Below are 21,615 nucleotides of genomic sequence, written 5' to 3' on the forward strand. Positions count from 1 at the left end.
ATTTTGTATCCTGCTACTTTACCAGATTCATTGATTAGCTCTAGTAGTTTCCTGGTAGCATCTTTAGTATTCTCTATGTACAGTGCCATGTCATCTGCAAACAGTGACAGTTTTACTTCTTCTTTTCCGATTTGGATTCCTTTTGTTTCTTTTTCTTCTCTGATTGCTGTAGCTAAAACTTCCAAAACTATGTTGAATAATAGTGGTGAGAGTGGACAACCTTGTCTTGTCCCTGATCTCAGAGGAAATGATTTCAGTTTTTCACCATTGACAACGATGTTGGCTGTGGGTTTGTTATATATGGCCTTTATTATGTTGAAGTAAGTTCACTCTATGCCTACTTTCTGGAGGGTTTTTATCATAAATTGGTGTTGAATTTTGTCAAAAGCTTTTTCTGCATCTATTGAGATGATCATATGGTTTTTATTCTTCAATTTGTTAATATGGTGTATCACATTGATTGATTTGCATATATTGAAGAATCCTTGCATTCCTGGGATAAACCCCAATTGATCATGGTGTATGATCCTTTTAATGTGCTGTTGGATTCTGTTTGCTAATATTTTGTTGAGGATTTTTGCATCCATGTGCATCAGTGATGGTGGTCTGTAGTTTTCTTTCTTTGTGACATCTTTGTCTGGTTTTGGTATCAGGATGATGGTGGCCTCGTAGAATGAGTTTGGGAGTGTTCCTTCCTCTGCAATTTTTTGGAAGAGTTTCAGAAGGATAGGTGTTATCTCTTCTCTAAATGTTTGATAGAATTCACCTGTGAAGCCATCTGGTCCTGGGCTTTTGTTTGTTGGAAGATTTTTAATCACAGTCTCAATTTCAGTGTTTGTGATTTGTCTGTTTATATTTTCTTTTTCTTCCTGGTTCAGTCTCGGAAGGTTGTGCTTTTCTAAGAATTTGTCCATTTCTTCCAGGTTGTCATTTTATTGGCATAGAGTTGCTTGCAGTAGTCTCTCATGATCCTTTGTATTTCTGCAGTGTCAGTTGTTACTTCTCCTTTGTCATTTCTATTTCTATTGATTTGAGTCTTCTCCCTTTTTTTCTTGATGAGGCTGGCTAATGGTTTATCCATTTCTTTCTCATTTATTTCTGATCTGATCTTTATGATTTCTTTTCTTCTACTCACTTTGGGGTTTTTTGTTCTTCTTTCTCTAATTGCTTTAAGTGTAAGGTTAAGTTGTTTATTTGAGATGTTTCTTGTTTCTTGAGGTAGGATTGTATTGCTATAAACTTCCCTCTTAGAACTGCTTTTGCTGCATCCCTTAGGTTTTGGGTCGTGTTTTCATTGTCATTTGTTTCTAGGTATTTTTGGATTTCCTCTTTGATTTCTTCAGTGATCTCTTCGTTATTTAGTAGTGTATTGTTTAGCCTCCATGTGTTTGTATTTTTTACAGATTTTTTCCTGTAATTGATATCTAGTCTCATAGCATTGTGGTCGGAAAAGATACTTGATATGATTTCAATTTTCTTAAATTTACCAAGGCTTGATTTGTGACCCAAGATAGGATCTATCCTGGAGAATGTTCCATGAGCACTTGAGAAGAAAGTGTATTCTGTTGTTTTTGGATGGAATGTCCTATAAATATCAATTAAATGCATCTTGTTTAATGTGTCATTTAAAGCTTGTGTTTTCTTACTTATTTTCATTTTGGATGATGTGTCCATTGGTGAAAGTGGGTGTTAAAGTCCCCTACTATGATTGTGTTACTGCCAGTTTCCTTTTTTATGGCTCTTAGCATTTGCCTTATGTATTGAGGTGCTCCTATGTGGCGTGCATAAATATTTGCAATTGTTATATCTTCTTGGATTGATCCTTTGATCATTATGTAGTGTCCTTCTTTGTCTCTTGTAATAGTCTTTATTTTAAAATATATTTTTTCTGATATGAGAATTGCTACTCCAGCCTTCTTCTGATCTCTATTTACATGGAATATCTTTATCCATCCCCTCACTTTCAGTCTGTATGTGTCCCTAGGTCTGAAGTGGGTCTCTTGGAGACAGCATATATATGGGTCTTGTTTTTGTATCCATTCATCCAGTCTAATGTCTTTTGGTTAGAGTATTTAATCCATTTACATTTAAGGTAATTATCAATATGCATGTTCTTATTACCATTTTCTTAATTATTTTGGGTTTGTTTTTGTAGGTCTTTTCCTTGTCTTGTGTTTCCTGCCTAGAGAAGTTCCTTTAGCATTTGTTTTAAAGCTGGTTTGGTGGTGCTGAACTCTCTTAGCTTTTGCTTGTCTGTAAAGGTTTTAATTTCTCTGTCAAATCTGAATTAGATCCTTGCTGGGTAGAGTAATCTTTGTTGTTGGTTTTTCCCTTTCATCACTTTCAATATGTCTTGCCACTCCCTTCTGGCTTGCAGAGTTTCTGCTGAAAGATCGGCTGTTAACCTTATGGGGATTCCCTTGTATGTAATTTGTTGTTTTCCCCTTGCTCCTTTTAATATTTTTTCTTTGTATTTAATTTTTGATAGTTTGATTAATATGTGTCTTGGCGTGTTTCTCCTTGGTTTTATCCTGTATGGGACTCTCTGTGCTTCGTGGACTTGATTGACTATTTCCTTTCCCATATTTGGGAAGTTGTCAACTATAATCTCTTCAAATATTTATCAGTCCCTTTCTTTTTCTCTTCTTCTGGGACCCCTATTATTCTAATGTTGGTGTGTTTAGTGTTGCCCCAGAGGTGTCTAAGACTGTCCTCAATTCTTTTCATTCTTTTTTCTTTATTCTGTTCTGCCATAGTTATTTCCACTATTTTATCTTCCAGGTCATTTATCCGTTCTTCTGCCTCAGTTATTCTGCTATTGATTCCTTCCAGAGAATTTTTAATTTCATTTATTGTGTTGTTTGTCATGGTTTGCTTGCTCTTTAATTCTTCTAGGTCCTGGTTAAACGTTTCTTGTATTTTCTCCATTCTATTTCCAAGAGTTTGGATCATGTTTACTATCATTACTCTGAATTCTTTTTCAGGTAGACGGCCTATTTCCTCTTCATTTGTTTGGTCTGGTGGGTTTTTACCTTGCTCCTTCATCTGCTGCATATTTCTCTGTCTTCTCATTTTGCTTAACTTACTGTGTTTGGGGTCTTCTTTTTGCAGGCTTCAGGTTCATAATTCCTGTTGTTTTTGGTGTCTGCCCCCAGTGGCTAAGGTTGGTTCAGTGGGTTGTGTAGCCTTCCTGGTGGAGGGGACTGGTGCCTGTGTTCTGGTGGATGAGGCTGGATCTTGTCTTTCTGGTGGGCAGGACTGCGTCCAGTGGTGTGTTTTGGGGTGTCTGTGACCTTATTATGATTTTAGGCAGCCTCTCTGCTAATGGGTGGGGCTGTGTTCCTGTCTTGCTAGTTGTTTGGCATAGGGTGTCCAGCACTGTAGCTTGCTGGTCGTTGAATGGAGCTGGTTCTTAGCACTGAGATGGACATCTCTGGGAGAGCTTTTGCCATTTGGTATTATGTGGAGCTGGGAGGTCTCTGGCGGACCAGTGTCTTGAATTCGGCTCTCCTACCTCAAAGGCTCAGGTTGACATCCCACCAGAGCACCAAGACCCTGTCAGTCACACAGCTCAGAAGAAAAGGGCAAAAAAAAGAAAGAAAAAAATAAAATAAAGTTATTAAAATAAAAAATTAAAAAAATTATTAAAAATAAAAAAATTAAAAAGTAATTAAAAAAGAAAAAAAGAAAGAAAGAAAGAAGAGAGCAACCAAACCAAAAAACAAATCCACCAATGATAACAAGCGCTAAAAACTATACTAAAAAATACCACAAAAAAACGGACAGACAGAACCCTAGGACAAATGGTAAAAGCAAAGCTATACAGACAAAAATCACACAAAGAAGCATACACATACACACTCACAAAAAGAGAAAAAGGAAAAAAAAAAATCTATATATAAAAAAAAAAGGAAGAGAGCGACCAAATCGATTAACAAATCTACCAATGATAATAAACTCTAAATACTAAACTAAGATAAACATAAAACCAGAAACAAATTAGATACAGAAAGCAAACCCCAAGTCTACAGTTGCTCCCAAAATCCACCGCCTCAATTTTGGGATGATTCATTGTCTATTCAGGTGTTCCACAGATGCAGGGTACATCAAGTTGACTGTGGAGATTTAATCTGCTGTTCCTGAGGCTGCTGGGAGAGATTTCCCTTTCTCTTCTTTGTTCGCTCAGCTCCTGGGGTTCAGCTTTGGTTTGGCCCCACCTCTGCATGTAGGTCGCCTGAGGGTGTCTGTTCTTTGCTCAGACAGGACTGGGTTAAAGTAGCAGTTGATTAGGGGGCTCTGGCTCAGTCAGGCCGGGGGGAGGGAGGGGTATGGAATGCGGGGCGAGCCTACGACGGCAGAGGCCAGCATGATGTTGCAACAGCCTGAGGCGTGCCATGTGTTCTCCCGGGGAAGTTGTCCCTGGATCACGGGACCCTGGCAGTGGCAGGCTGCACATGCTCCTGGGAGGGGAGGTGTGGATAGTGACCTGTGCTTGCACGCAGGCTTCTTGGTGGCTGCAGTGGCAGCCTTAGCGTTTCATGCCCATCTCTGGTGTCTATGCTGATAGCCGTGGCTCGTGCCTGTCTCTGGAGCTCGGTTAGGCGGTGCTCTGAATCCCCTCTCCTTGCGCACCCCGAAACAATGGTCTCTTGCCTCTTAGGCAGGTCCAGACTTTTTCCTGGACTCCCTCCCAGCTAGCTGTGGTGCACTAGCCCCCTTCAGGCTGTGTTCACGCAGCCAACCCCAGTCCTCTCCCTGGGATCTGACCTCCGAAGCCTGAGACTCAGCTCCCAGCCCTGACCCGCCCCCGGCGGGTGAGCAGACAAGCCTCTCGGGTTGGTGAGTGCTGGTCGACACTGATCCTCTGTGCGGGAATCTCTCCCCTTTGCCCTCTGCATCCCTATAGCTGTGCTCTCCTCTGTGGCTCCGAAGCTTTCCCCCGGCCACCCCCCGTCTCCACCAGTGAAGGGGCTTCCTAGTGTGTGGAACCTTTTCCTCCTTCACAGCTCCCTCCCAGAGGTGCAGGCCCTGTCCCTATCCTTTTGTCTCTGTTTTTTCTTTTTTCTTTTGCCCTACCCAGGTACGTGGGGGAGTTTCTTGCCTTTTGGGGAGTCTGAGATCTTCTTCCCGCATTCAGTAGGTGTTCTGTAGGAGTTGTTCCACATGTAGATGTATTTCTGATGTATTTGAGAGGAGGAAGGTGATCTCCACATCTTAACTCCTCCACCATCTTGAAGGTCTCCCCCTTATAGACATTAATTTTTAATAACAATGTTTTAAACAACTGACTTGCAACATTCCTGAAAATTAACAATGGGCTCTTGTGAGCTGGTAGGAGCTGGCAATAGCAAACCACTCACCCATTCCCAGAAGCCTCCATATTCTTGCTCCAATCTGGACTGGTCAATTTCTACAATTGCTACAGGGTTATCATATTAGGATTTTCCTTTTAATATTCCTCTTTGCTTTATTACTCCCTCATCTTGCTGGAGTACATCCTCAAGTAACTTGCAAAGAAGTTACTTTTATATATGGATTAAGTAAAAATTCTGTGTCCTTGAATGCTTGATGATGTCCTTATTTTCTCCTCATACTGACTGAAAGTTTGAGTATAGAATTTTAAAGTGAAAATCATTTTCCCTCGGAAATTTGAAGGGCTTGTGCCATTGATTTCTAGAACCTTGGGCTGCTGATAAGCAGGGTAATGCATACCTTTCCCCCTTCCAGGAGATTTTGAGATCTTTTCTTCATCTTGGAGTTCTGAAATTTCATAGAGATATGTCTAGGTCTATGTCTTTTTCACTCGTTCTGTGGATTTTTCAAAGTGAAGATAAATTCTTCTTTTTGGCACAAACTCTTGTACAGGGTCTTTGATAATCCTCCATTTTTTCTCTTCTCTTTTGCTGGAGCCTTATCAGTCAAATGTGAGGCTTCTCAGATTGACTCTCTCTGTGTATTACCTCTCTCTTATATTTTTTCTATTTTTGCCTTTTGTTTTTCATCCTGGGAGATGTCCTCAACTCTGTCTTCTAGCTCCTTACTAAATTTTAGTTCAGGAAATTATATTTTTTAATTTCCAAAAGCTAGTTCTTACTCACAAATTATTTTCTTCTCACAGCATCCTTTTCTTATTTTATGGACCCATATTTTCTTAAATCTCTCTGAGAATTATGATTATAACTTTTAAAAGCTCTTTTTTTTTTTTCTCCCTTGATTATTTCTTCCAGGACTATTTTTCTTCTTTATCTTGATTTTTTTTCACATGTTTCCAAATTTGTGAACACTCAGTAGTATATCCATTTCCAGTAATAGAAAACTCTCAGGCAACCTTAAAATAACATTTTGTCTGTTTCATGTGCATATATTTTGAAACAGCATTTTCACTTTGTGGAATTAATTTTAAAAATTAGACAAATGAAAAGATATATATTCAAGGATATTCACACAGATTTATTTTCAGTAATAAAAATAGCCAGCCTATATTGAACACTTATTATGTGCCGGCCACATGTTTAAGGGCTCTACATTTTTAAACTCCCTTAATTCTCACAACAACCATTTGAAGTCAATATTATTATCTCCATTTTATAGATGAGGAACAGACCAGAGAGGTTAATGAGCTTGCCCATGATTGCACAATTAGTAAGTGCAGGATTCTAACTCAGACTGAGGATCCAGAGTGAGTGCTCTTAACCAATGCATAATAACATTGATGCAGTAGAGAAAGATTAGAAATAGACCAAAATATTAATAGTGATTATATTTGGATTATGGGATTATGATAATATTTTTATGAATTTCCTTTTATTTAAATTAAAAAATTATAATTGTGGGTACATATAATTTTAAAAATTGCTATCTTTAAATTGAAATAAAAATCACATACCATAAAATTTTCTGACTTAAAGTGAACAATTCAGTGGTTTTTATATATTCGCAAAGTTGCATAAATATCATCACTAATTCAAGAACATTTTCATCATTCCCAAAAGAAATTCTTTAACCATTAAGCAGTCACTTCTTTTTTTTGTTTAAACATCTTTATTGGAGTATAATTGCTTTACAATGGTGTGTTAGTTTCTGCTTTATAACAATGTGAATCAGCTATACACATACATATATCCCCATATCTCCTCCCTCTTGCATCTTCCTCCCACCCTCCCTATCCCACCCCTCTAGGTGGTCACAAAGCACCGAGCTGATCTCCCTGTGCTATGTGGCTGCTTCCCACTAGCTATCTGTTTTACGTTTGGTAGTGTATATATGTCCATGCCACTCTCTCACTTCATCCCAGCTTACCCTTCCCACTCCCCGTGTCCTCAAGTCCATTGTCTACGTCTGCATCTTTATTCCTGTCCTAAGCAGTGACTTCTACTTCCCTCTTCTCCCCAGCCCCCGGGAACCAGTAATCTACTTTCTATCTCTATGAATTTACCTATTATGGACATTTCATGTAAATGGAATCATATAACATGTGGCCTTTTGTGTCTGGTTTCTTTCACTTTAACATAACTGTTATCTACCACCTCAGGCAGCTACACTGTTAAAAAGTTACCTCTGTTTTTTCTTTTTTTAAAATTATTTATTGAAGTATATTTGACTTACAATATTATATTGTTTTCAGGTGTACAACATAGCAATTTGATATTTTCATAGATTACACACCATACGAAGTTATTATAAAATATTGACTATATTTCCTTTGCTGTATGTTACGTCCCTGTGACTCATTTATTTTATAACTGCTATCTTGTACCTCTTAATCCCCTTTACCTATTCTGCCCCTTTCCTTCCTCCTCTCCCCTGTGGTAACCAACAGTTTGTTCTCTGGATCTGTGAGTCTGTTTCTGTTTTATTTTTTTGCTTGTTTTGTTTTGTCTCTGATTTTTTTGACAAACACCCATAGGGAAAATGTTGTTAGCACTAGAGGACCTCTGAGTTAGGTCATACAAAGACAGCCTTCTGAGTGGGGTCTTCCAGGGAACCACCAGACAGGTCAAATAATGACAATTCTCTGTAAGTGGGACTTTGAAGGTGCTCCAACCACTCTGCTCCTTCAAGTGGCTGCCAGGCTGTTGGTTTTCACTAGTGGGATGTTGGTTTTCTTTCTTTTTCTTAATATTTAAAAACTTTTATTATTTATTTATTTATTTATTTAGGTTGCTCTGGGTCTTAGTTGTGGCACGTGGGATCTTCGTTGCGGCATGTGGGATCTTTAGTTGCAGCATGCAGACTTCTTATTTGTGGCATGCAGGCTTCTTAGTTGCGGCATGTGGACTCTTAGTTGCGGCACACGGACTCTTAGTTGTGGCATGCATGAGGGATCTAGTTCCCTGACCAGTGATTGAACCCTGGCCATTGGTATCGTGGAGTCTTACCCACCAGACCACCAGGGAAGTCTCGGGATGTTGGTTTTCAAGGCTTCTTGCAGAGATGGGGAAAGGGGGATAGAGACAGGGTAAATTAAAATGCCACAGAACTTGCTGTTCTTACTGAGATCAAGCCATTTTTCTGGAATAAACACTCCCTGGATTACTGCAAGCCTTTGGTTAATTTCCAGAGTTCTGAAGAAGTTGATTCGGATAATTTTTGTTGGTGTTTTCCTTGTGTTTACAGAGCAGAGAATTTTCAAGGCCTTACTTTGCCATTTTTGTTCACATCACTGATTATGGATATTTTAAAATTTATTCTTTTTGTGCAGCTTTTATCTAATTTTTCTACACGGAGCTAGTATTGTTCTTGCATTGAGCAAGACATTATATTATTATTATTATTATTATTATTTTGGCATATTCTCTTGCAGTTCTGGAGGCTAGAAATATGAAATCAAGGTGTTTGCTAGGCCATGCTCTTTCCAAAATCTTTAGGGGAGGACCCTTCCTTGCCTCTTCCATCTTCTGGTAGCCCCAGACATTCCTCGGTTTATGGAAGTATCACTCCAACATCTGCCTCTGTGGTGTGTTCCCTTTGTCTCTGTGAGCAAGACACTTTTAATTGCCAAAAAAACTTATTTACTGAATTTATAATTCTCAGCTCTGGGTTATGCTTTCATTATATTTTATTTTGTTTTGATTTTCATTATAAAGAGTGAAGGGACTTCCCTGGTGGTCCAGTGGTTAAGAATCTGCCTTCCAATGCAGGGGACATGGGTTCAATCCCCGGTCAGGGAATTGAATCCCATGTGCTGTGGGGCAACTAAGACTGTGCACTCTGGAGCCTGTGCAGCAGAACTAGAGAGCCCGTGTGCTGCAACTACTGAGCCCACACACTCTGGAGCCCATGTGCCACAACTAAGACCCGATGCAGCCAAAAAAAAAAAAAAAAGAGTTAGTGAAGACAGGAAAAGGAATACTTCAAAAAGAACAAAGGGACAGTGCTGACTATTAGAATCAGAAGCAAAAGTCAGAATCATTTACTTTTAATTCTGAGTACTAATATAGTTTAACCATTTTTTTTCAAGTGGAGAAGTTAGAAAATTTAAGGAGAATCGATTAAAATATTATTATAGGATAGGAATCCTATATTTAAAAAAATAGGATTTGCTATATTTATTTATTTTAAATTTAAACAAATTTTTAAAATTTTATATTGGAGTATAGTTGATTAACAATGTTGTGTTAGTTTCAGGTGTACAGCAAAGTGATTCAGTTATACAGATACATGTATCTATTCTTTTTCAAATTCTTTTCCCATTTAGGTTAATACAGAGTATTATAGAGCAGAGTTCCCTGTGCTATACAGTAGGTCCTTGTTTTAAAAATAGCAGTGTGTACATGTTAATCTCAAACTCCCAATCTATCCTTCCCCTCCTCCCCCCCATAACCATAAATTTGTTCTCTAAGTCTGTTTGTCTGTTTCTGTTTTGTAAATAAGTTCATTTGTATCTTTTTTTTAGATTGTGCATATAAGCAATATCATATGATATTTGTCTTCCTCTGTCTGACTTACTTCACTTAGTATGATAATCTCCAGGTCCATCCATGTTGCTGCAAATGGCATTATTTCATTATTTTTAATGGCTGAGTAATATGCCATTGTATATATGGAACCACATCTTCTTTATCCATTCATCTGTTGATGGACATTTACGTTGCTTCCATGTCTTGGCTATTGTAAACAGCGCTGCAATGAACATTGGGGGGCATGTATCCTTTCAAACCATGCTTTTTTTCCAAATATATGCCTAGGAGTGGGATTGCTGGATCATATGGTAGCTCTATTTTTAGTTTTTTAAGGAACCTCCATACTGTTCTCCATAGTGGCTGTACCAATTTACATTCCCACCAACAGTACACACTGCTATATTTAAAACAGATAACCACAAGAACCTTCTGTATAGCACAGGAAGCTCTGCTCAATATTCTGTAATAACCTAAATGGGAAAAGAATTTGAAAAAGAATAGATACATGTATATGTTTAACTGAATCACTTTGCTATACACCTGAAACTAACACAACATTGTTAATCAACTATAATGTAAAATAAAAATTAAAAAAATAAGGTATTAAGAAAGTTTCAAATAAAAAAATCAGGACTGCTCAAATGCAGAATAAGATGCTTGGAGAGTCTATGAAGTTTTACAAGGTTGCAGCCCCATCCCCTTCCCTCCCCTTTCTTTTCCTTTCCTCCCTCTTTGCTTCCTTCCTTCCCTTCCTCCTTCTCCTTCTTCTTCCCTTAAACAAATCGTGCCCATAAGGAAATAGATTTCTTGAAATATGTATTTATAAGTCTTATAATTACATATTTCTTAGAATTTTGACTCACTTTTCCTTATGTGTTTCTCTGAATTGACATGGTGCTGAACTGCAACAAAGCATAAGGTTCTCATCTGAGGGTGCACTTAAAATCATGTGTAAAAAATACAGATACATAGTTCTTCCCACCCTGTAACCCCAGGAGATTCTGACTCACTAGGTTCCTGGAGTGAAGCTTGGCATCTACAGATTTAACAAGCTCCGAGGGAAATTTGGAATCTCCTTGGAACCACTGCCACAGGGATTATAATTATGTCTGTATAGTACCTGGATCACTGTCTTCATTTATTTTGCAGTCACTGGGTGTGGAGAACCCCAAATAAAGTAAAACCAAATGATATAAAAGAAGATGGCATCTTGTCTCTTATGGAACCTTAGCCTAGGTAATCAAAAAAAAAAAAAAAAACACTAGAAGACAAAAAAGATTCTGATAAAGTGAAACCACTCTGGAGTTGGATTGGTTGGGGAAGACTTCAGAAGAACAGTCCCAAATAGAAGCTTGAAAGAAGTGTAGTATTTGGATGAGTGGAGGAGAGGATGTTTGCAGCAGGAGAAATAACATAAGGAAAGGCATGAACACAAACTGAGCCTGACTTTTCCAGGAAACATTCAGGATACTTGCCTGCCTCACTGGAGAGGAGGGTTCATTGGAAAATTGGAGAGACAAGGGAAGTCCCATGATGAAGAGTGCTGGGTGCCAGTTGAGAGGTTTGCACTTGGAGTCAGAGAGACCTGGACTTGAATTCTACCTCCAGTACTTGATACTACTATGACTTGAGACAGATTGTTTATCTTCCCTGAGCTTGTTTTCTTCTGTAAAATGGGCTTAAAACTCATTATGCCTGGGGGGTTTGGGGGGGCTAGATAGCAATGCCTGGCACAGAGTAGCACTCTGTACATGGGGTTATGGCCATTACTGATCCGACATGCTGAACGTTAACTGCGGAGGGTCCTGGAGCAGGAGGCTGCAGGCTGGTGGTGATAAGTTGTGAAGGTGAACATAGTTGTGGAGGAAGGACAGACATTCCCTTCAGTGAGAAGATAATTCAAATCAGATAGTCAGCATCGGAAGGGTAGCGTGACAATTCCAGCCTTCCCACTTCCACTGGGTGTTGTGCTGACACTGCCTGGGACCACGTAAAGCTGCTGAGTACTTGTTGTCTCAGCAAATCGATGCTCTTGCTACTCTTGTATTAGTTCTTTAAAATCCCCACAGGACAAACAAGCGGTGAGTTGGAGGTCCATGAAAATAGATCCCATTTGTTAAGTACTGTGCTAATTGCTTTACATGCATTCCACATGATTATGAAAGTGAAAGAAAACTAAGGGATTTTCAGACTAATGAAAATATCTACGGTTCTATTTTTTCTATAATTTGTTTTTATTGAATAATGAAGAGATTAACTGCATTTGTAAGATACATTTAAGGTTTAAAGAATGATGATAAAACAAATTATCAGTGTCACAGCTTTAGAACTAGAACATTCCCAGTACTTTAGAATTCCCTAGAATGCCCCTTCCCAATTCCACTCCCCTCCTTCAGAAGGAACCATTATCCTGAATTTTTTGTTTAACATTTTCTCGCTTTTCTTTTTAATTTTACCACTCTGTATGTATTCTTAAATAATATATTGTTTAGTGTCACATGTTTTAGTTTAAAAGCATTAACTTATATAAAGTTAATTATATAATTTGAATCATGTGATATATACCTTTCTGTTTCTCATTTTTCTCCCCTCAATATTATAATCTTGAAATTCATCCATGTTGATGCATGTAGCTATAGTTTACAAGTTTTTTAAAAAATTATTTATTTATTTATTTATGGCTGTGTTGGGTCTTCGTTTCTGTGCAAGGGCTTTCTCTAGTTGCGGCAAGCGGGGGCCACTCTTCATCGCGGTGCGCGGGCCTCTCACTGTCGCGACCTCTCTTGTTGCGGAGCACAGGCTCCAGACGCGCAGGCTCAGTAGTTGTGGCTCACGGGCCTAGTCGCTCCGTGGCATGTGGGATCTTCCCAGACCAGGGCTTGAACCCGTGTCCCCTGCATAGACTATATCTGGGTGGATATATAGCAAGCTGTTAACACAGGTTGCTGAGAAGGAGAATTGGAGGTATGGTGGTCAGGGATGAGAGGACAACCTACCTTTTACTGTATATAATATACTATTTTGTATTTTTGAATTATTCTTTTTACTATGCATATTACTTTAGAAAAATATTCATTAATTTTGAAAAATCATTCTTTAAACAAAAGAAAAAATCTTATTTGAATATTAGACCTCCTATGATTAATATTTGGCTTCTGTAGCATTAGACATCTGCAACCTTAACTTGTGAATATTTTTTTCCACAGTGATTGAGAAGGATAGTATTTACAGTATAATTAATAGATATGTACAAAAAGAAAATTCACTATATTTTGAGCATAATGAGTTTGGGTTGTCAGGAGGATAGGCAGATGCCAACAAGCAGTTGGCAATGTGGACTCCAGCATTAGTCAAGACCTAAGATTGGTAGAAAAGATTGAGTAAAATTTCCAAAGGAGGAACGTAAAGAGAAGAGAAATGAACCATGGGCATAACCAAAGGGAGTACTTACTTTTGGGGTCAGAAGGAGAAAGAGGAATCAGAGAATGAGAACAAGATCTTAGAGTGAACACATTATGAAAAATCATGGGAGAAGATAATATGAAGAAGTAAGAGTTGTTGATGGTGGCTGGCTGCGGAGAGTCTGAGGAGGATGAAAACCGAGAAAAAGCTGTTGGATTTGATCCTTCAGTGGTTATCAAGAGAGAATTTTTTGCACATGATGAGGATGCACATGGTTAGATGGTGAGGAAATGGAGGCCCTGATGAAGGAACTTGGTAATGAAGGGAAGGAGGGAGGAGCAGGAATGTATTAGTTCAAGGGGGGGTAGCCTGGTGAGTGGAGGTGATATATGTATGTGTGTGTGTGTGTGTGTGTGTGTGTGTGTGTATTAAGATGGGGAGCACTTCAAAACATTTATACATTGGCAGGAAGAAGTCACAGAAGAAAGAATGAAGATGTAATGAAATGTGGTCAAGTTGAGGGGATTATTGGTGGAGTAAGCCCCCAGAGAATGGATGAGAATGAGGGACACGGAGGGAGCTTTCACTTTGAGATAGAGGAAGACCACTTTTTTTTTTTTTTAATACCAATCATATCTATTTATTTCAGGACATAATATGCTATTTAGACCCATGGGTGATACTAAGTTTTAATCCTGTTTATATATTTTATTTTGCAGAGATAGGTTCTAAAAATCATAAGACTGAATAGATTAATGATATAATATGTATCAAACTTAGATTTAAAATGTAGATCATGATTCTCATTCACTCTGTCCTACTGCTAAAGATGTTACAAATACACACATTTATAAGACCAGCCTGCTATTCTCGCTTGAGGAGACTATATTCAAGTTGATAAGAAGTACTCTAACATTTATAGACATAGCTGTTATCTAAAGGATCTTTCTGTGATGTTTACAAGGAGAAACAGTCCAAATTTTATTCTTTATGACTACTGAGATGACTTAACTACATCATATACTACAGCATAATATATTTCAAACCAGGAGTTCCCTGGTGGTCCAGCGGTTAAGACTCCATGCTCCCAGTGCAGGGGACCTGGGTTTGATCCCTGGTCAGGGAGCTGGATCCCACCTGCAGCAATTAAGAGCCCACATGCCGCAACTAAAAGAGCCCACATGCTGCAGCTAAAGAACCCACATGTCACAACTAAAGATCCCGCGTGCTGCAATGAAGACCCAGCACAGCCAAATAAATATATAAATAAATATTTAAAAATATATGTATGTTTCAAACCATCAAATTAAAATGTTATCCCCATATATACACGTACCACAATGTTACGTTTGCACATATCCTTTCCAATTTCAGGCTAAGCAAAGACATACATTTAGAGCTGTATTAATGTATCAAAGCAAAAGACAACCCAACTTAGTACCAAGAAATATTGTGACTGTCCATGCAGCGTTTGATAGAGAAAACACTGATATTGGCATCATTTTAATCAGACAGCAGTCTGGTCACACATGGTCCAAGGACACTCAAATAATAAAGCAAATATAATCACATGTTGAAGTTTGGTCTTCAAACACTATAGCCAACAATGCCACACTTGCCTATGATCTTGCCAACATAAAATCACATTCACATCTCAGTGGCCACCAAACCATTCAGCAGAGCTTCCTCAACTGTGAGCTGTTTGAAGCTACTAGTTTGAGCACTAATGACTATTTCTTAAAACCTCTGAATAGGAGTTAGGATCTCAGCAGAGTTGGAGGAACCAGCTCAACACTGACCTAGTGCCAAAATGTGGCCAGTCAAGGCTTCATGTAAGTCACAGCAGCACTGACCAGGGCTTGAGCCTTCTCTGTGAGGTTATGAACAAATAGGACCATGGTTCTATGACAGAAAAATCTCACCCAGAACTGGAGGGCCACCACTTTCTCTGTGACAGTAGTGAAGGAAGGGAGGATGGGGGAAAAGACAAAGAAGTGATGCTAATGTGGAAGCATGTCCACATTTTGAATAAAGAAATAAACAAGATTACCTGCAGGAAATAAGGAGACCTGAATAAAAGGGGATTTTACATATATAGAACAGTCTTATAAAAGTTATAATTAGGAGAGATGCAGGGGACTTCCCTGGTGGCACAGGGGTTAAGAATTTGCCTGCCACTGCAGGGGACACGGATTCGAGCCCTGGTCCGGGAAGATCCGTGGAGCAACTAAGCTCATGCGCCACAACTACTGAGCCTGCACTCTAGAGCCTGCAAGCCACAATTACTGAGCCCACGTGCCACAACTACTGAAGCCCGCGCACCTAGAGCCTGTGCTGTGCAACGAGAAGCCGCAGCAATGAGAAGCCCACGCAGCAACTAAGAGTAGCCCCTGCTCGCTGCAACTAGAGAAAGCGCGCGTGCAGCAACGAAGACCCAATGCAGCCAAAAATAAATAAATAATTATTAATTTAAAAAAAAAAGAAGAGATGCAGGAGTTCTTTTCTCAATTTAGCAAAGCAGGTGGTTTGCAGCATCATGACACAATGGAAAGAACATTAGCTTTGGGGCCGCACAGACCTGAGTTTGTGTCCTGGCTTTATTCCTTTTTAACAAGTTACCAAACTATTCTTTCTCAATTTCTTCACAGTAAAATGGGGACAACAGTACCTATTTTGTCAGGTAGTTATGCAGATTCAGTGATAGGACATGTCAGTTAATTTCAGTTCCAACAAACATTTATTAATCTCCTACTGTGCACCTAGTACTCCACTAGGTGTGTATCTTGGAGGAGTTTGAAGTCTAGGGGGGAATTCATTTCTCCTTCATTCTCTTTTGGGACCAAAAAAAATCAACTTTTGTAGAATTGTGAGGGGACTTGCTAGTTACTTCCCTGTGTGCTTTTAAATACTAGATTAGATGCCACCTGCAGGTGTTTTTCCAGTCTTCCTGGATTTAGCCACTAATGCTGGATGAGCCACTTCTCCAAGGCACTGCCCCTGCTTTTCTGACCTTTTGCCCTCTGGACAGTGGGCTTGGCAAAGGGAACCCTTTGCAGCTGCCAATCATGAGGCATGAGTGGCCTTGGACTACTGACCCCGTCAATGGTGATTCAGCCTGTCTCATTCTTATCTCTGTAATAAGCGTGATGTGTATTTTTTTCCTGTCTCCTTTTTGTAATTGTTGTTAGCAGCTAAATCTATGGTTATTTAGCTTCCAAATAGCATCCCGGTGGGAAATGGTTCCAGACCGAGGACCTGAGAACAACTGACCACAATCGTGAACAGTAATGAAATCCATCCATTTGTAATCTCTGTTACTTTTAGGGAGAATAAGTAAAGACATGCGTCCTTGATTAGGTAGATTGGAATTAATTGTAATGATTGGGCTTGGAGTGTGATTCCAGAGAAATATTAAATTCTAACAGAAGTGCTTTGGCAAAAGGATTATAAATTAAATGTTTAATATGCGTACTCTAGTTGCTTAAGTGATTGTAACATCGTTTAAGCATTTAATGATAGTAAAATTGTTCCAGTGTCCTCTGTGATTTGTGATGAGGATCAGAACATCTAGATCAGAACTGAAGCTCATCACCAAGGAAAGGACAACACATTCTGACCAATACCTGGATTGTGTAATAGACATCTTTCCCTTCTTTAGTTCTTTTCCAATGCGGCAGAGCATTTATAACCTTATGTTGGATCAGTAAGGATTAGGTTGGCTCCATTTCTAGGACCATGTAAATACCAACCTTTCAAAGTTGGCAATAGGAAGTTCATAGATGTATCTTTTTCATATACGTGGCCTCTCAGATCTCTCAGGCAGGCCAATTTGTTTTCCACAGGACTGATCTATTTTCCTAGTTGTCAGCCTTGTATGAGAATTATTGCTGTGTCATGGGCATCAATAGAGTGTTCCAGCTGACCTTTATTAGGCCTTTGAGGAAAGATGGAAAACAACAACAACAAAAAACGATTGGCAAGTGCCAAGGTACTATCAGTGATTAACAACAATTTTCTCTGGACATTTTGTGATTCTGTTAAAATAGAAACAGACCAGAAATTACCGTGTTTTGAGTGAGATAATGCACCAAAGGCACTCACTCAACACAGAGCCAGGACTCAATAAGTGCAAGCTCTTATTACCATTATTTGGAATGAATGTCACCTATTTCCCCCTCTTTTTCCCACTCTCACAAACATCTTTTACTCTGAACCTCAGTGGTATGAAGGTAAACAACATTCATTCTCTTTGCTGAGAACAGGCTGTCCTGTTGTTGAAGGTGATAGAACAGTCAGCAGCCCTGGAAGCCCTATTCCAGATTCCAGGTAATTTTGCTGGGTCAGGCCAGCCTTGCAAACTGGCAACTATCTGGAAGATTGGGGTCATGTTCTGCATTGGCCTGCACTGGGAAATTGCTACACACAGCCAACAATCTTCTCTGGCATTAAGAAGTCAAGAGTAACACTTAACAACATTCCTTTAAACAATGAACTCATAAGCCAGAACCTAAATGCTGCACTAACAAGGGAGCCAGCTTTTGGATAGTCAAAGGCACTTTGTCAAAAGCATCATTATTCCGGCCAAGCTAGGGCTGCTACATATATGGTTCTGTTCAGCTCAGCTCACCTTGTAGATAGGAGAGAATTTGGAACTTTTGTAGTTAATAAATCAATTCTTATTTCAATGCAGATAGCTACTTGTTCTAAATAAGGTCCTTTATATTCTTGTGCTGCAGACTTGGCATTTCTAACTGCCTGATGGACATTTCCACTTGGATTTCCAGCTGTTGACACCTATTCCCAACATCCTTATTTCTATCTATGCTCTCACCGATATTGAGAGACTAGATATGTAATGGTTAAGAGTGAGGGCTTGGGAGGCTGACTGCCTGGGTTCAATTCCCTGCTGTGCTGCTTACTAGGTGTGTGGCCTTGGCCAAATTATTTGACTTTTTTGATGCCTTAATTACCTCATCTGTATAATTGGGATAATAATAACACATTCCTCATCAAGTTGTTGGAAGCATTGGGTTAAAGTGCTTAGGCCAGTGCCTGGCACATAGTCAGTGTTTGTATCAGTTTGGGTGTGTTACATTGCAAATAACAGAATGGCAGTTAATGGTATGGTAGGCAAAAAAACATATTTAATTATCTTTCATAACTAGAATTCTAGAGGTGGGTAGTTCCAGGTTTGGTGCAGCAGTTCAGTGGTGCCACCAAAGACCCCACTTCTTCCTACCTTCCCCTCTGCCATCTTTAGCATGCTGGCTTTTCATCTCCATGGTTATCACATTGTGGTCACCAGGTGTTGCAAGTCCAGGTGTCACATCTGCATTCAAGGAAAGAAGAAGGGAGAAGGGCAGGGTCAGCATCCACTGTCCCTTTCATCAGGAAAATAACAGCTTTCCCAGGAGCCTCACAAAGGACTTATCCCTACATCTGATTGCCAAGAATAAGTCAGAGGTCCACCCTTGTCTGTGAAAGAGGCCAGGAAAGAGACCATCTAGTTTCTAGCCTCTGTAATGAGAGATGAGCGCAAAAGAAGAGGGTTGGGCGTGGTTGTTGAGGTAGCCTGGCCATAGTGACCGCCGCAGTGATTATTACATGTTAGCTGTTATTGTTATTATTATTCAAGTTCCTTAAGTTAGAAATATTGAAGTTATTTTTCATTCTTCTTCTTCTTCTCTAGCAAACACTCAGTCACCAAGTTTGGTGATTCCTCCTGCTTAGTGCTTTCCATGTCCATCCCTTCCTTTCCCTTTATGCTATTCCTAGTGTTTCTGGTTTTTTTTATCTCAAGAGTGGAGAAATGCAGCAGCTTTCGTTCTGTATCTTTGATCTCCAGTTTCTCTGTGCTCTGCTCCATCTTGCACTCTGCTAGATGAATCTTCATCAGATACTTCTATCATGACATCTTCTTGCTTCAAACCCCTCCATCCCTCCCTATTGTCTACAATACTGATTCTTAACCTTCATTGTACATTAGAATTACCTGGGAAGCTTGTTAAAAATCAGATGTCTCTTGAAAAGCAGATGGTGAGTTTACAAATAATATATCCTCAAAGCACTCACAGTATAATGGGAAAGGCAAGTAAGATAATGATAATCAAGGGTATTGTCATTTATTTTCTATGCCACTCATTTGGCCTATTAAATGTACTGCTTTATGTAAGATCCAGTATTAGTTATCTTTTCATGTCCACAAGTCTTAGCTCTTCCAGTAGACCAGAAATTCCTTGAAGGCAGAGATTATATAATACAACTTTGATGTTCTCATTAGTCCTAAATATTCAACAAAACATATGTTGAAGAATCAGTGGCATTCATACAAAATATTTAGTGGGTACTTAATAAATGTTGGCCAGATCCAACAAAAACATTGGAAAACCTCAGAGACACAAGACACAGGGTAAAGAAATCCTCTGTCAGATTAGGTATATACTTTTGAGCAACAGAGCCACACCTGTCTGAGAAATGGCTACAATGTAATAATGGTGCAGCTAGATCTTGCATGATTCAAACGGAAAGCTGCAGTGTAGATTTGCCATAAATGCAAAACTTCAAGGGGGTGAAAGGGCATCAGTAATCAGTAATTCTATCACTAATAGGATTAGTTTGATTATTGTGAAAGCTACCGTCATTACATACTGTTTTTTTTTCAAGATACTCATGATACGCACTGGAGGTAAGCTGCTTTCAGTAGCAAAATGTATTGTGAATTAAATGTAGAAGAAAAAAGTGTTCAATTAATCATTCATTTGTTCAATTAATCAACCAATAATTAAAAAATACCTGATCTGTCCCAGGGCATTTATTTATTTATTTATTTTTAAAAGGAACAAACACTCTTTATTTATTTATTTAATAAATTTATTTATTTTATTTTATTTACTTTTAGCTGCGTTGGGTCTTCATTGCTGCGTGCGGGCTTTCTCTAGTTGCAGCGAGCGAGGGCTACTCCTCGTTGCAGTGCGCGGGCTTCTCATTGCGGTGGCTTCTCTTTGTTGCAGAGCGTGGGCTCTAGGCACGTGGGCTTCAGTAGTTGTGATGTGCGGGCTCAGTAGTTGTGGCTCGCGGGCTCTAGAGCGCAGGCTCAGTAGTTGCGGCACACGGGCTTAGTTGCTTCGCGGCATGTGGGATCTTCCCAGACTAGGGATCTAACCTGTGTCCCCTGCATTGGCAGGCAGATTCTTTTCTTTTTTTAAAAATTAATTAATTAATTAATGTTTGGCTGTGTTGGGTCTTCATTGCTGTGCGCGGGTTTTCTCTAGTTGTGGCGAGCGGGGGATACTCTGTTGCGGTGTGTGGGCTTCTCATTGCAGTGGCTTCTCTTGCTGAGGAGCACGGGCTCTAGGCATGAGGGCTTTAGGGCACAGGCTCAGGCTCAGTAGTTGGGGCACACGGGCTTAGTTGCTCCATAGCATGTGGGATCTTCCCGGACCAGGGCTCGAACCCGTGTCCCCTGCATTGGCAGGTGATTCTTAACCACTGAACCACCAGGGACGTCCCTGTCCCAGGTTATTTAATGATGGAAGGACTCAGTCTCTCAGGGAACTTTGGTGTCCAGTAAGACAAAAAAGCATGCAAACAAGTTCAATAGATAATTTAAGGTGTGACCATAGCGTACAGTGTGGGAAACAGGGCAGGAGGGCAGGGTCTATTCTGTGTGGAGATATGAGGACAGAATCGAGTTATCTTCCCCAAAGTTATCTTCTGTCTCACCTTCCACAGTACTGCTAGAGTTATTACTTTTCTCATGTGTAATCTCACTTTCTTACCAGCTACTAAATTGTAAAATTAACATCTAAGGAGTTGATAACATCTTTGCTTCTTTGCACTTATTAGACTGGAAACAACCTCGGAAATCATCGTCTGACCCAGCCTTTATAAACAAAGTGGTCATCTGTTCTCTCTTGTTCCACCCACCCCAGTCTTCTAACCTCATTCACTGAATGTGAGAGACTAAGGTGATCAAGTATCCTGGTGTGCCCAGGAATGGGGGGTGTCCTAGTGCTAAGACCAGGACAGTCCCAGGCAAACTGGGATGAGTCGATCACCCAAGGATGAAGTAGAAAGATATGGAATTAATCGACCTGGGTTAAATGCTAGGTTAAATTCTTACTATGGGCAAACCTCTTAATGTTGATGGCTGCTTTATGCCACCAGACAGAAGTGTGTGTCTGGAATCCAAGGCAGCCCCCAGCCTGTGCAAATTCAGAACGAGCATTCCACCATAGCCTACTGGGTTTGTCTTGTCCACTGGCTGGGCCAAGTCAACATGAGCATATGCTCACAGTAAATATTTGACATA

General features: G+C 39.6%; 1 protein-coding gene and 1 pseudogene across 2 annotated transcripts in view; one reads left to right on the forward strand and one right to left on the reverse strand.

Annotated features, from left to right (window-relative positions):
* The window catches only part of RMI1 (RecQ mediated genome instability 1), a 389,280-nt gene that overhangs the window by 46,168 nt on the left and 321,497 nt on the right, over positions 1-21,615 (forward strand). The gene's annotated exons all lie outside the window — the stretch shown is intronic.
* Positions 14,892-15,202, reverse strand: LOC133097436 (ATP synthase subunit g, mitochondrial-like; annotated as a pseudogene).

The sequence above is a fragment of the Eubalaena glacialis genome, chromosome 9 (genome assembly GCF_028564815.1).
Source record: "Eubalaena glacialis isolate mEubGla1 chromosome 9, mEubGla1.1.hap2.+ XY, whole genome shotgun sequence".
Classification (NCBI taxonomy): Eukaryota; Metazoa; Chordata; class Mammalia; order Artiodactyla; family Balaenidae; genus Eubalaena; species Eubalaena glacialis.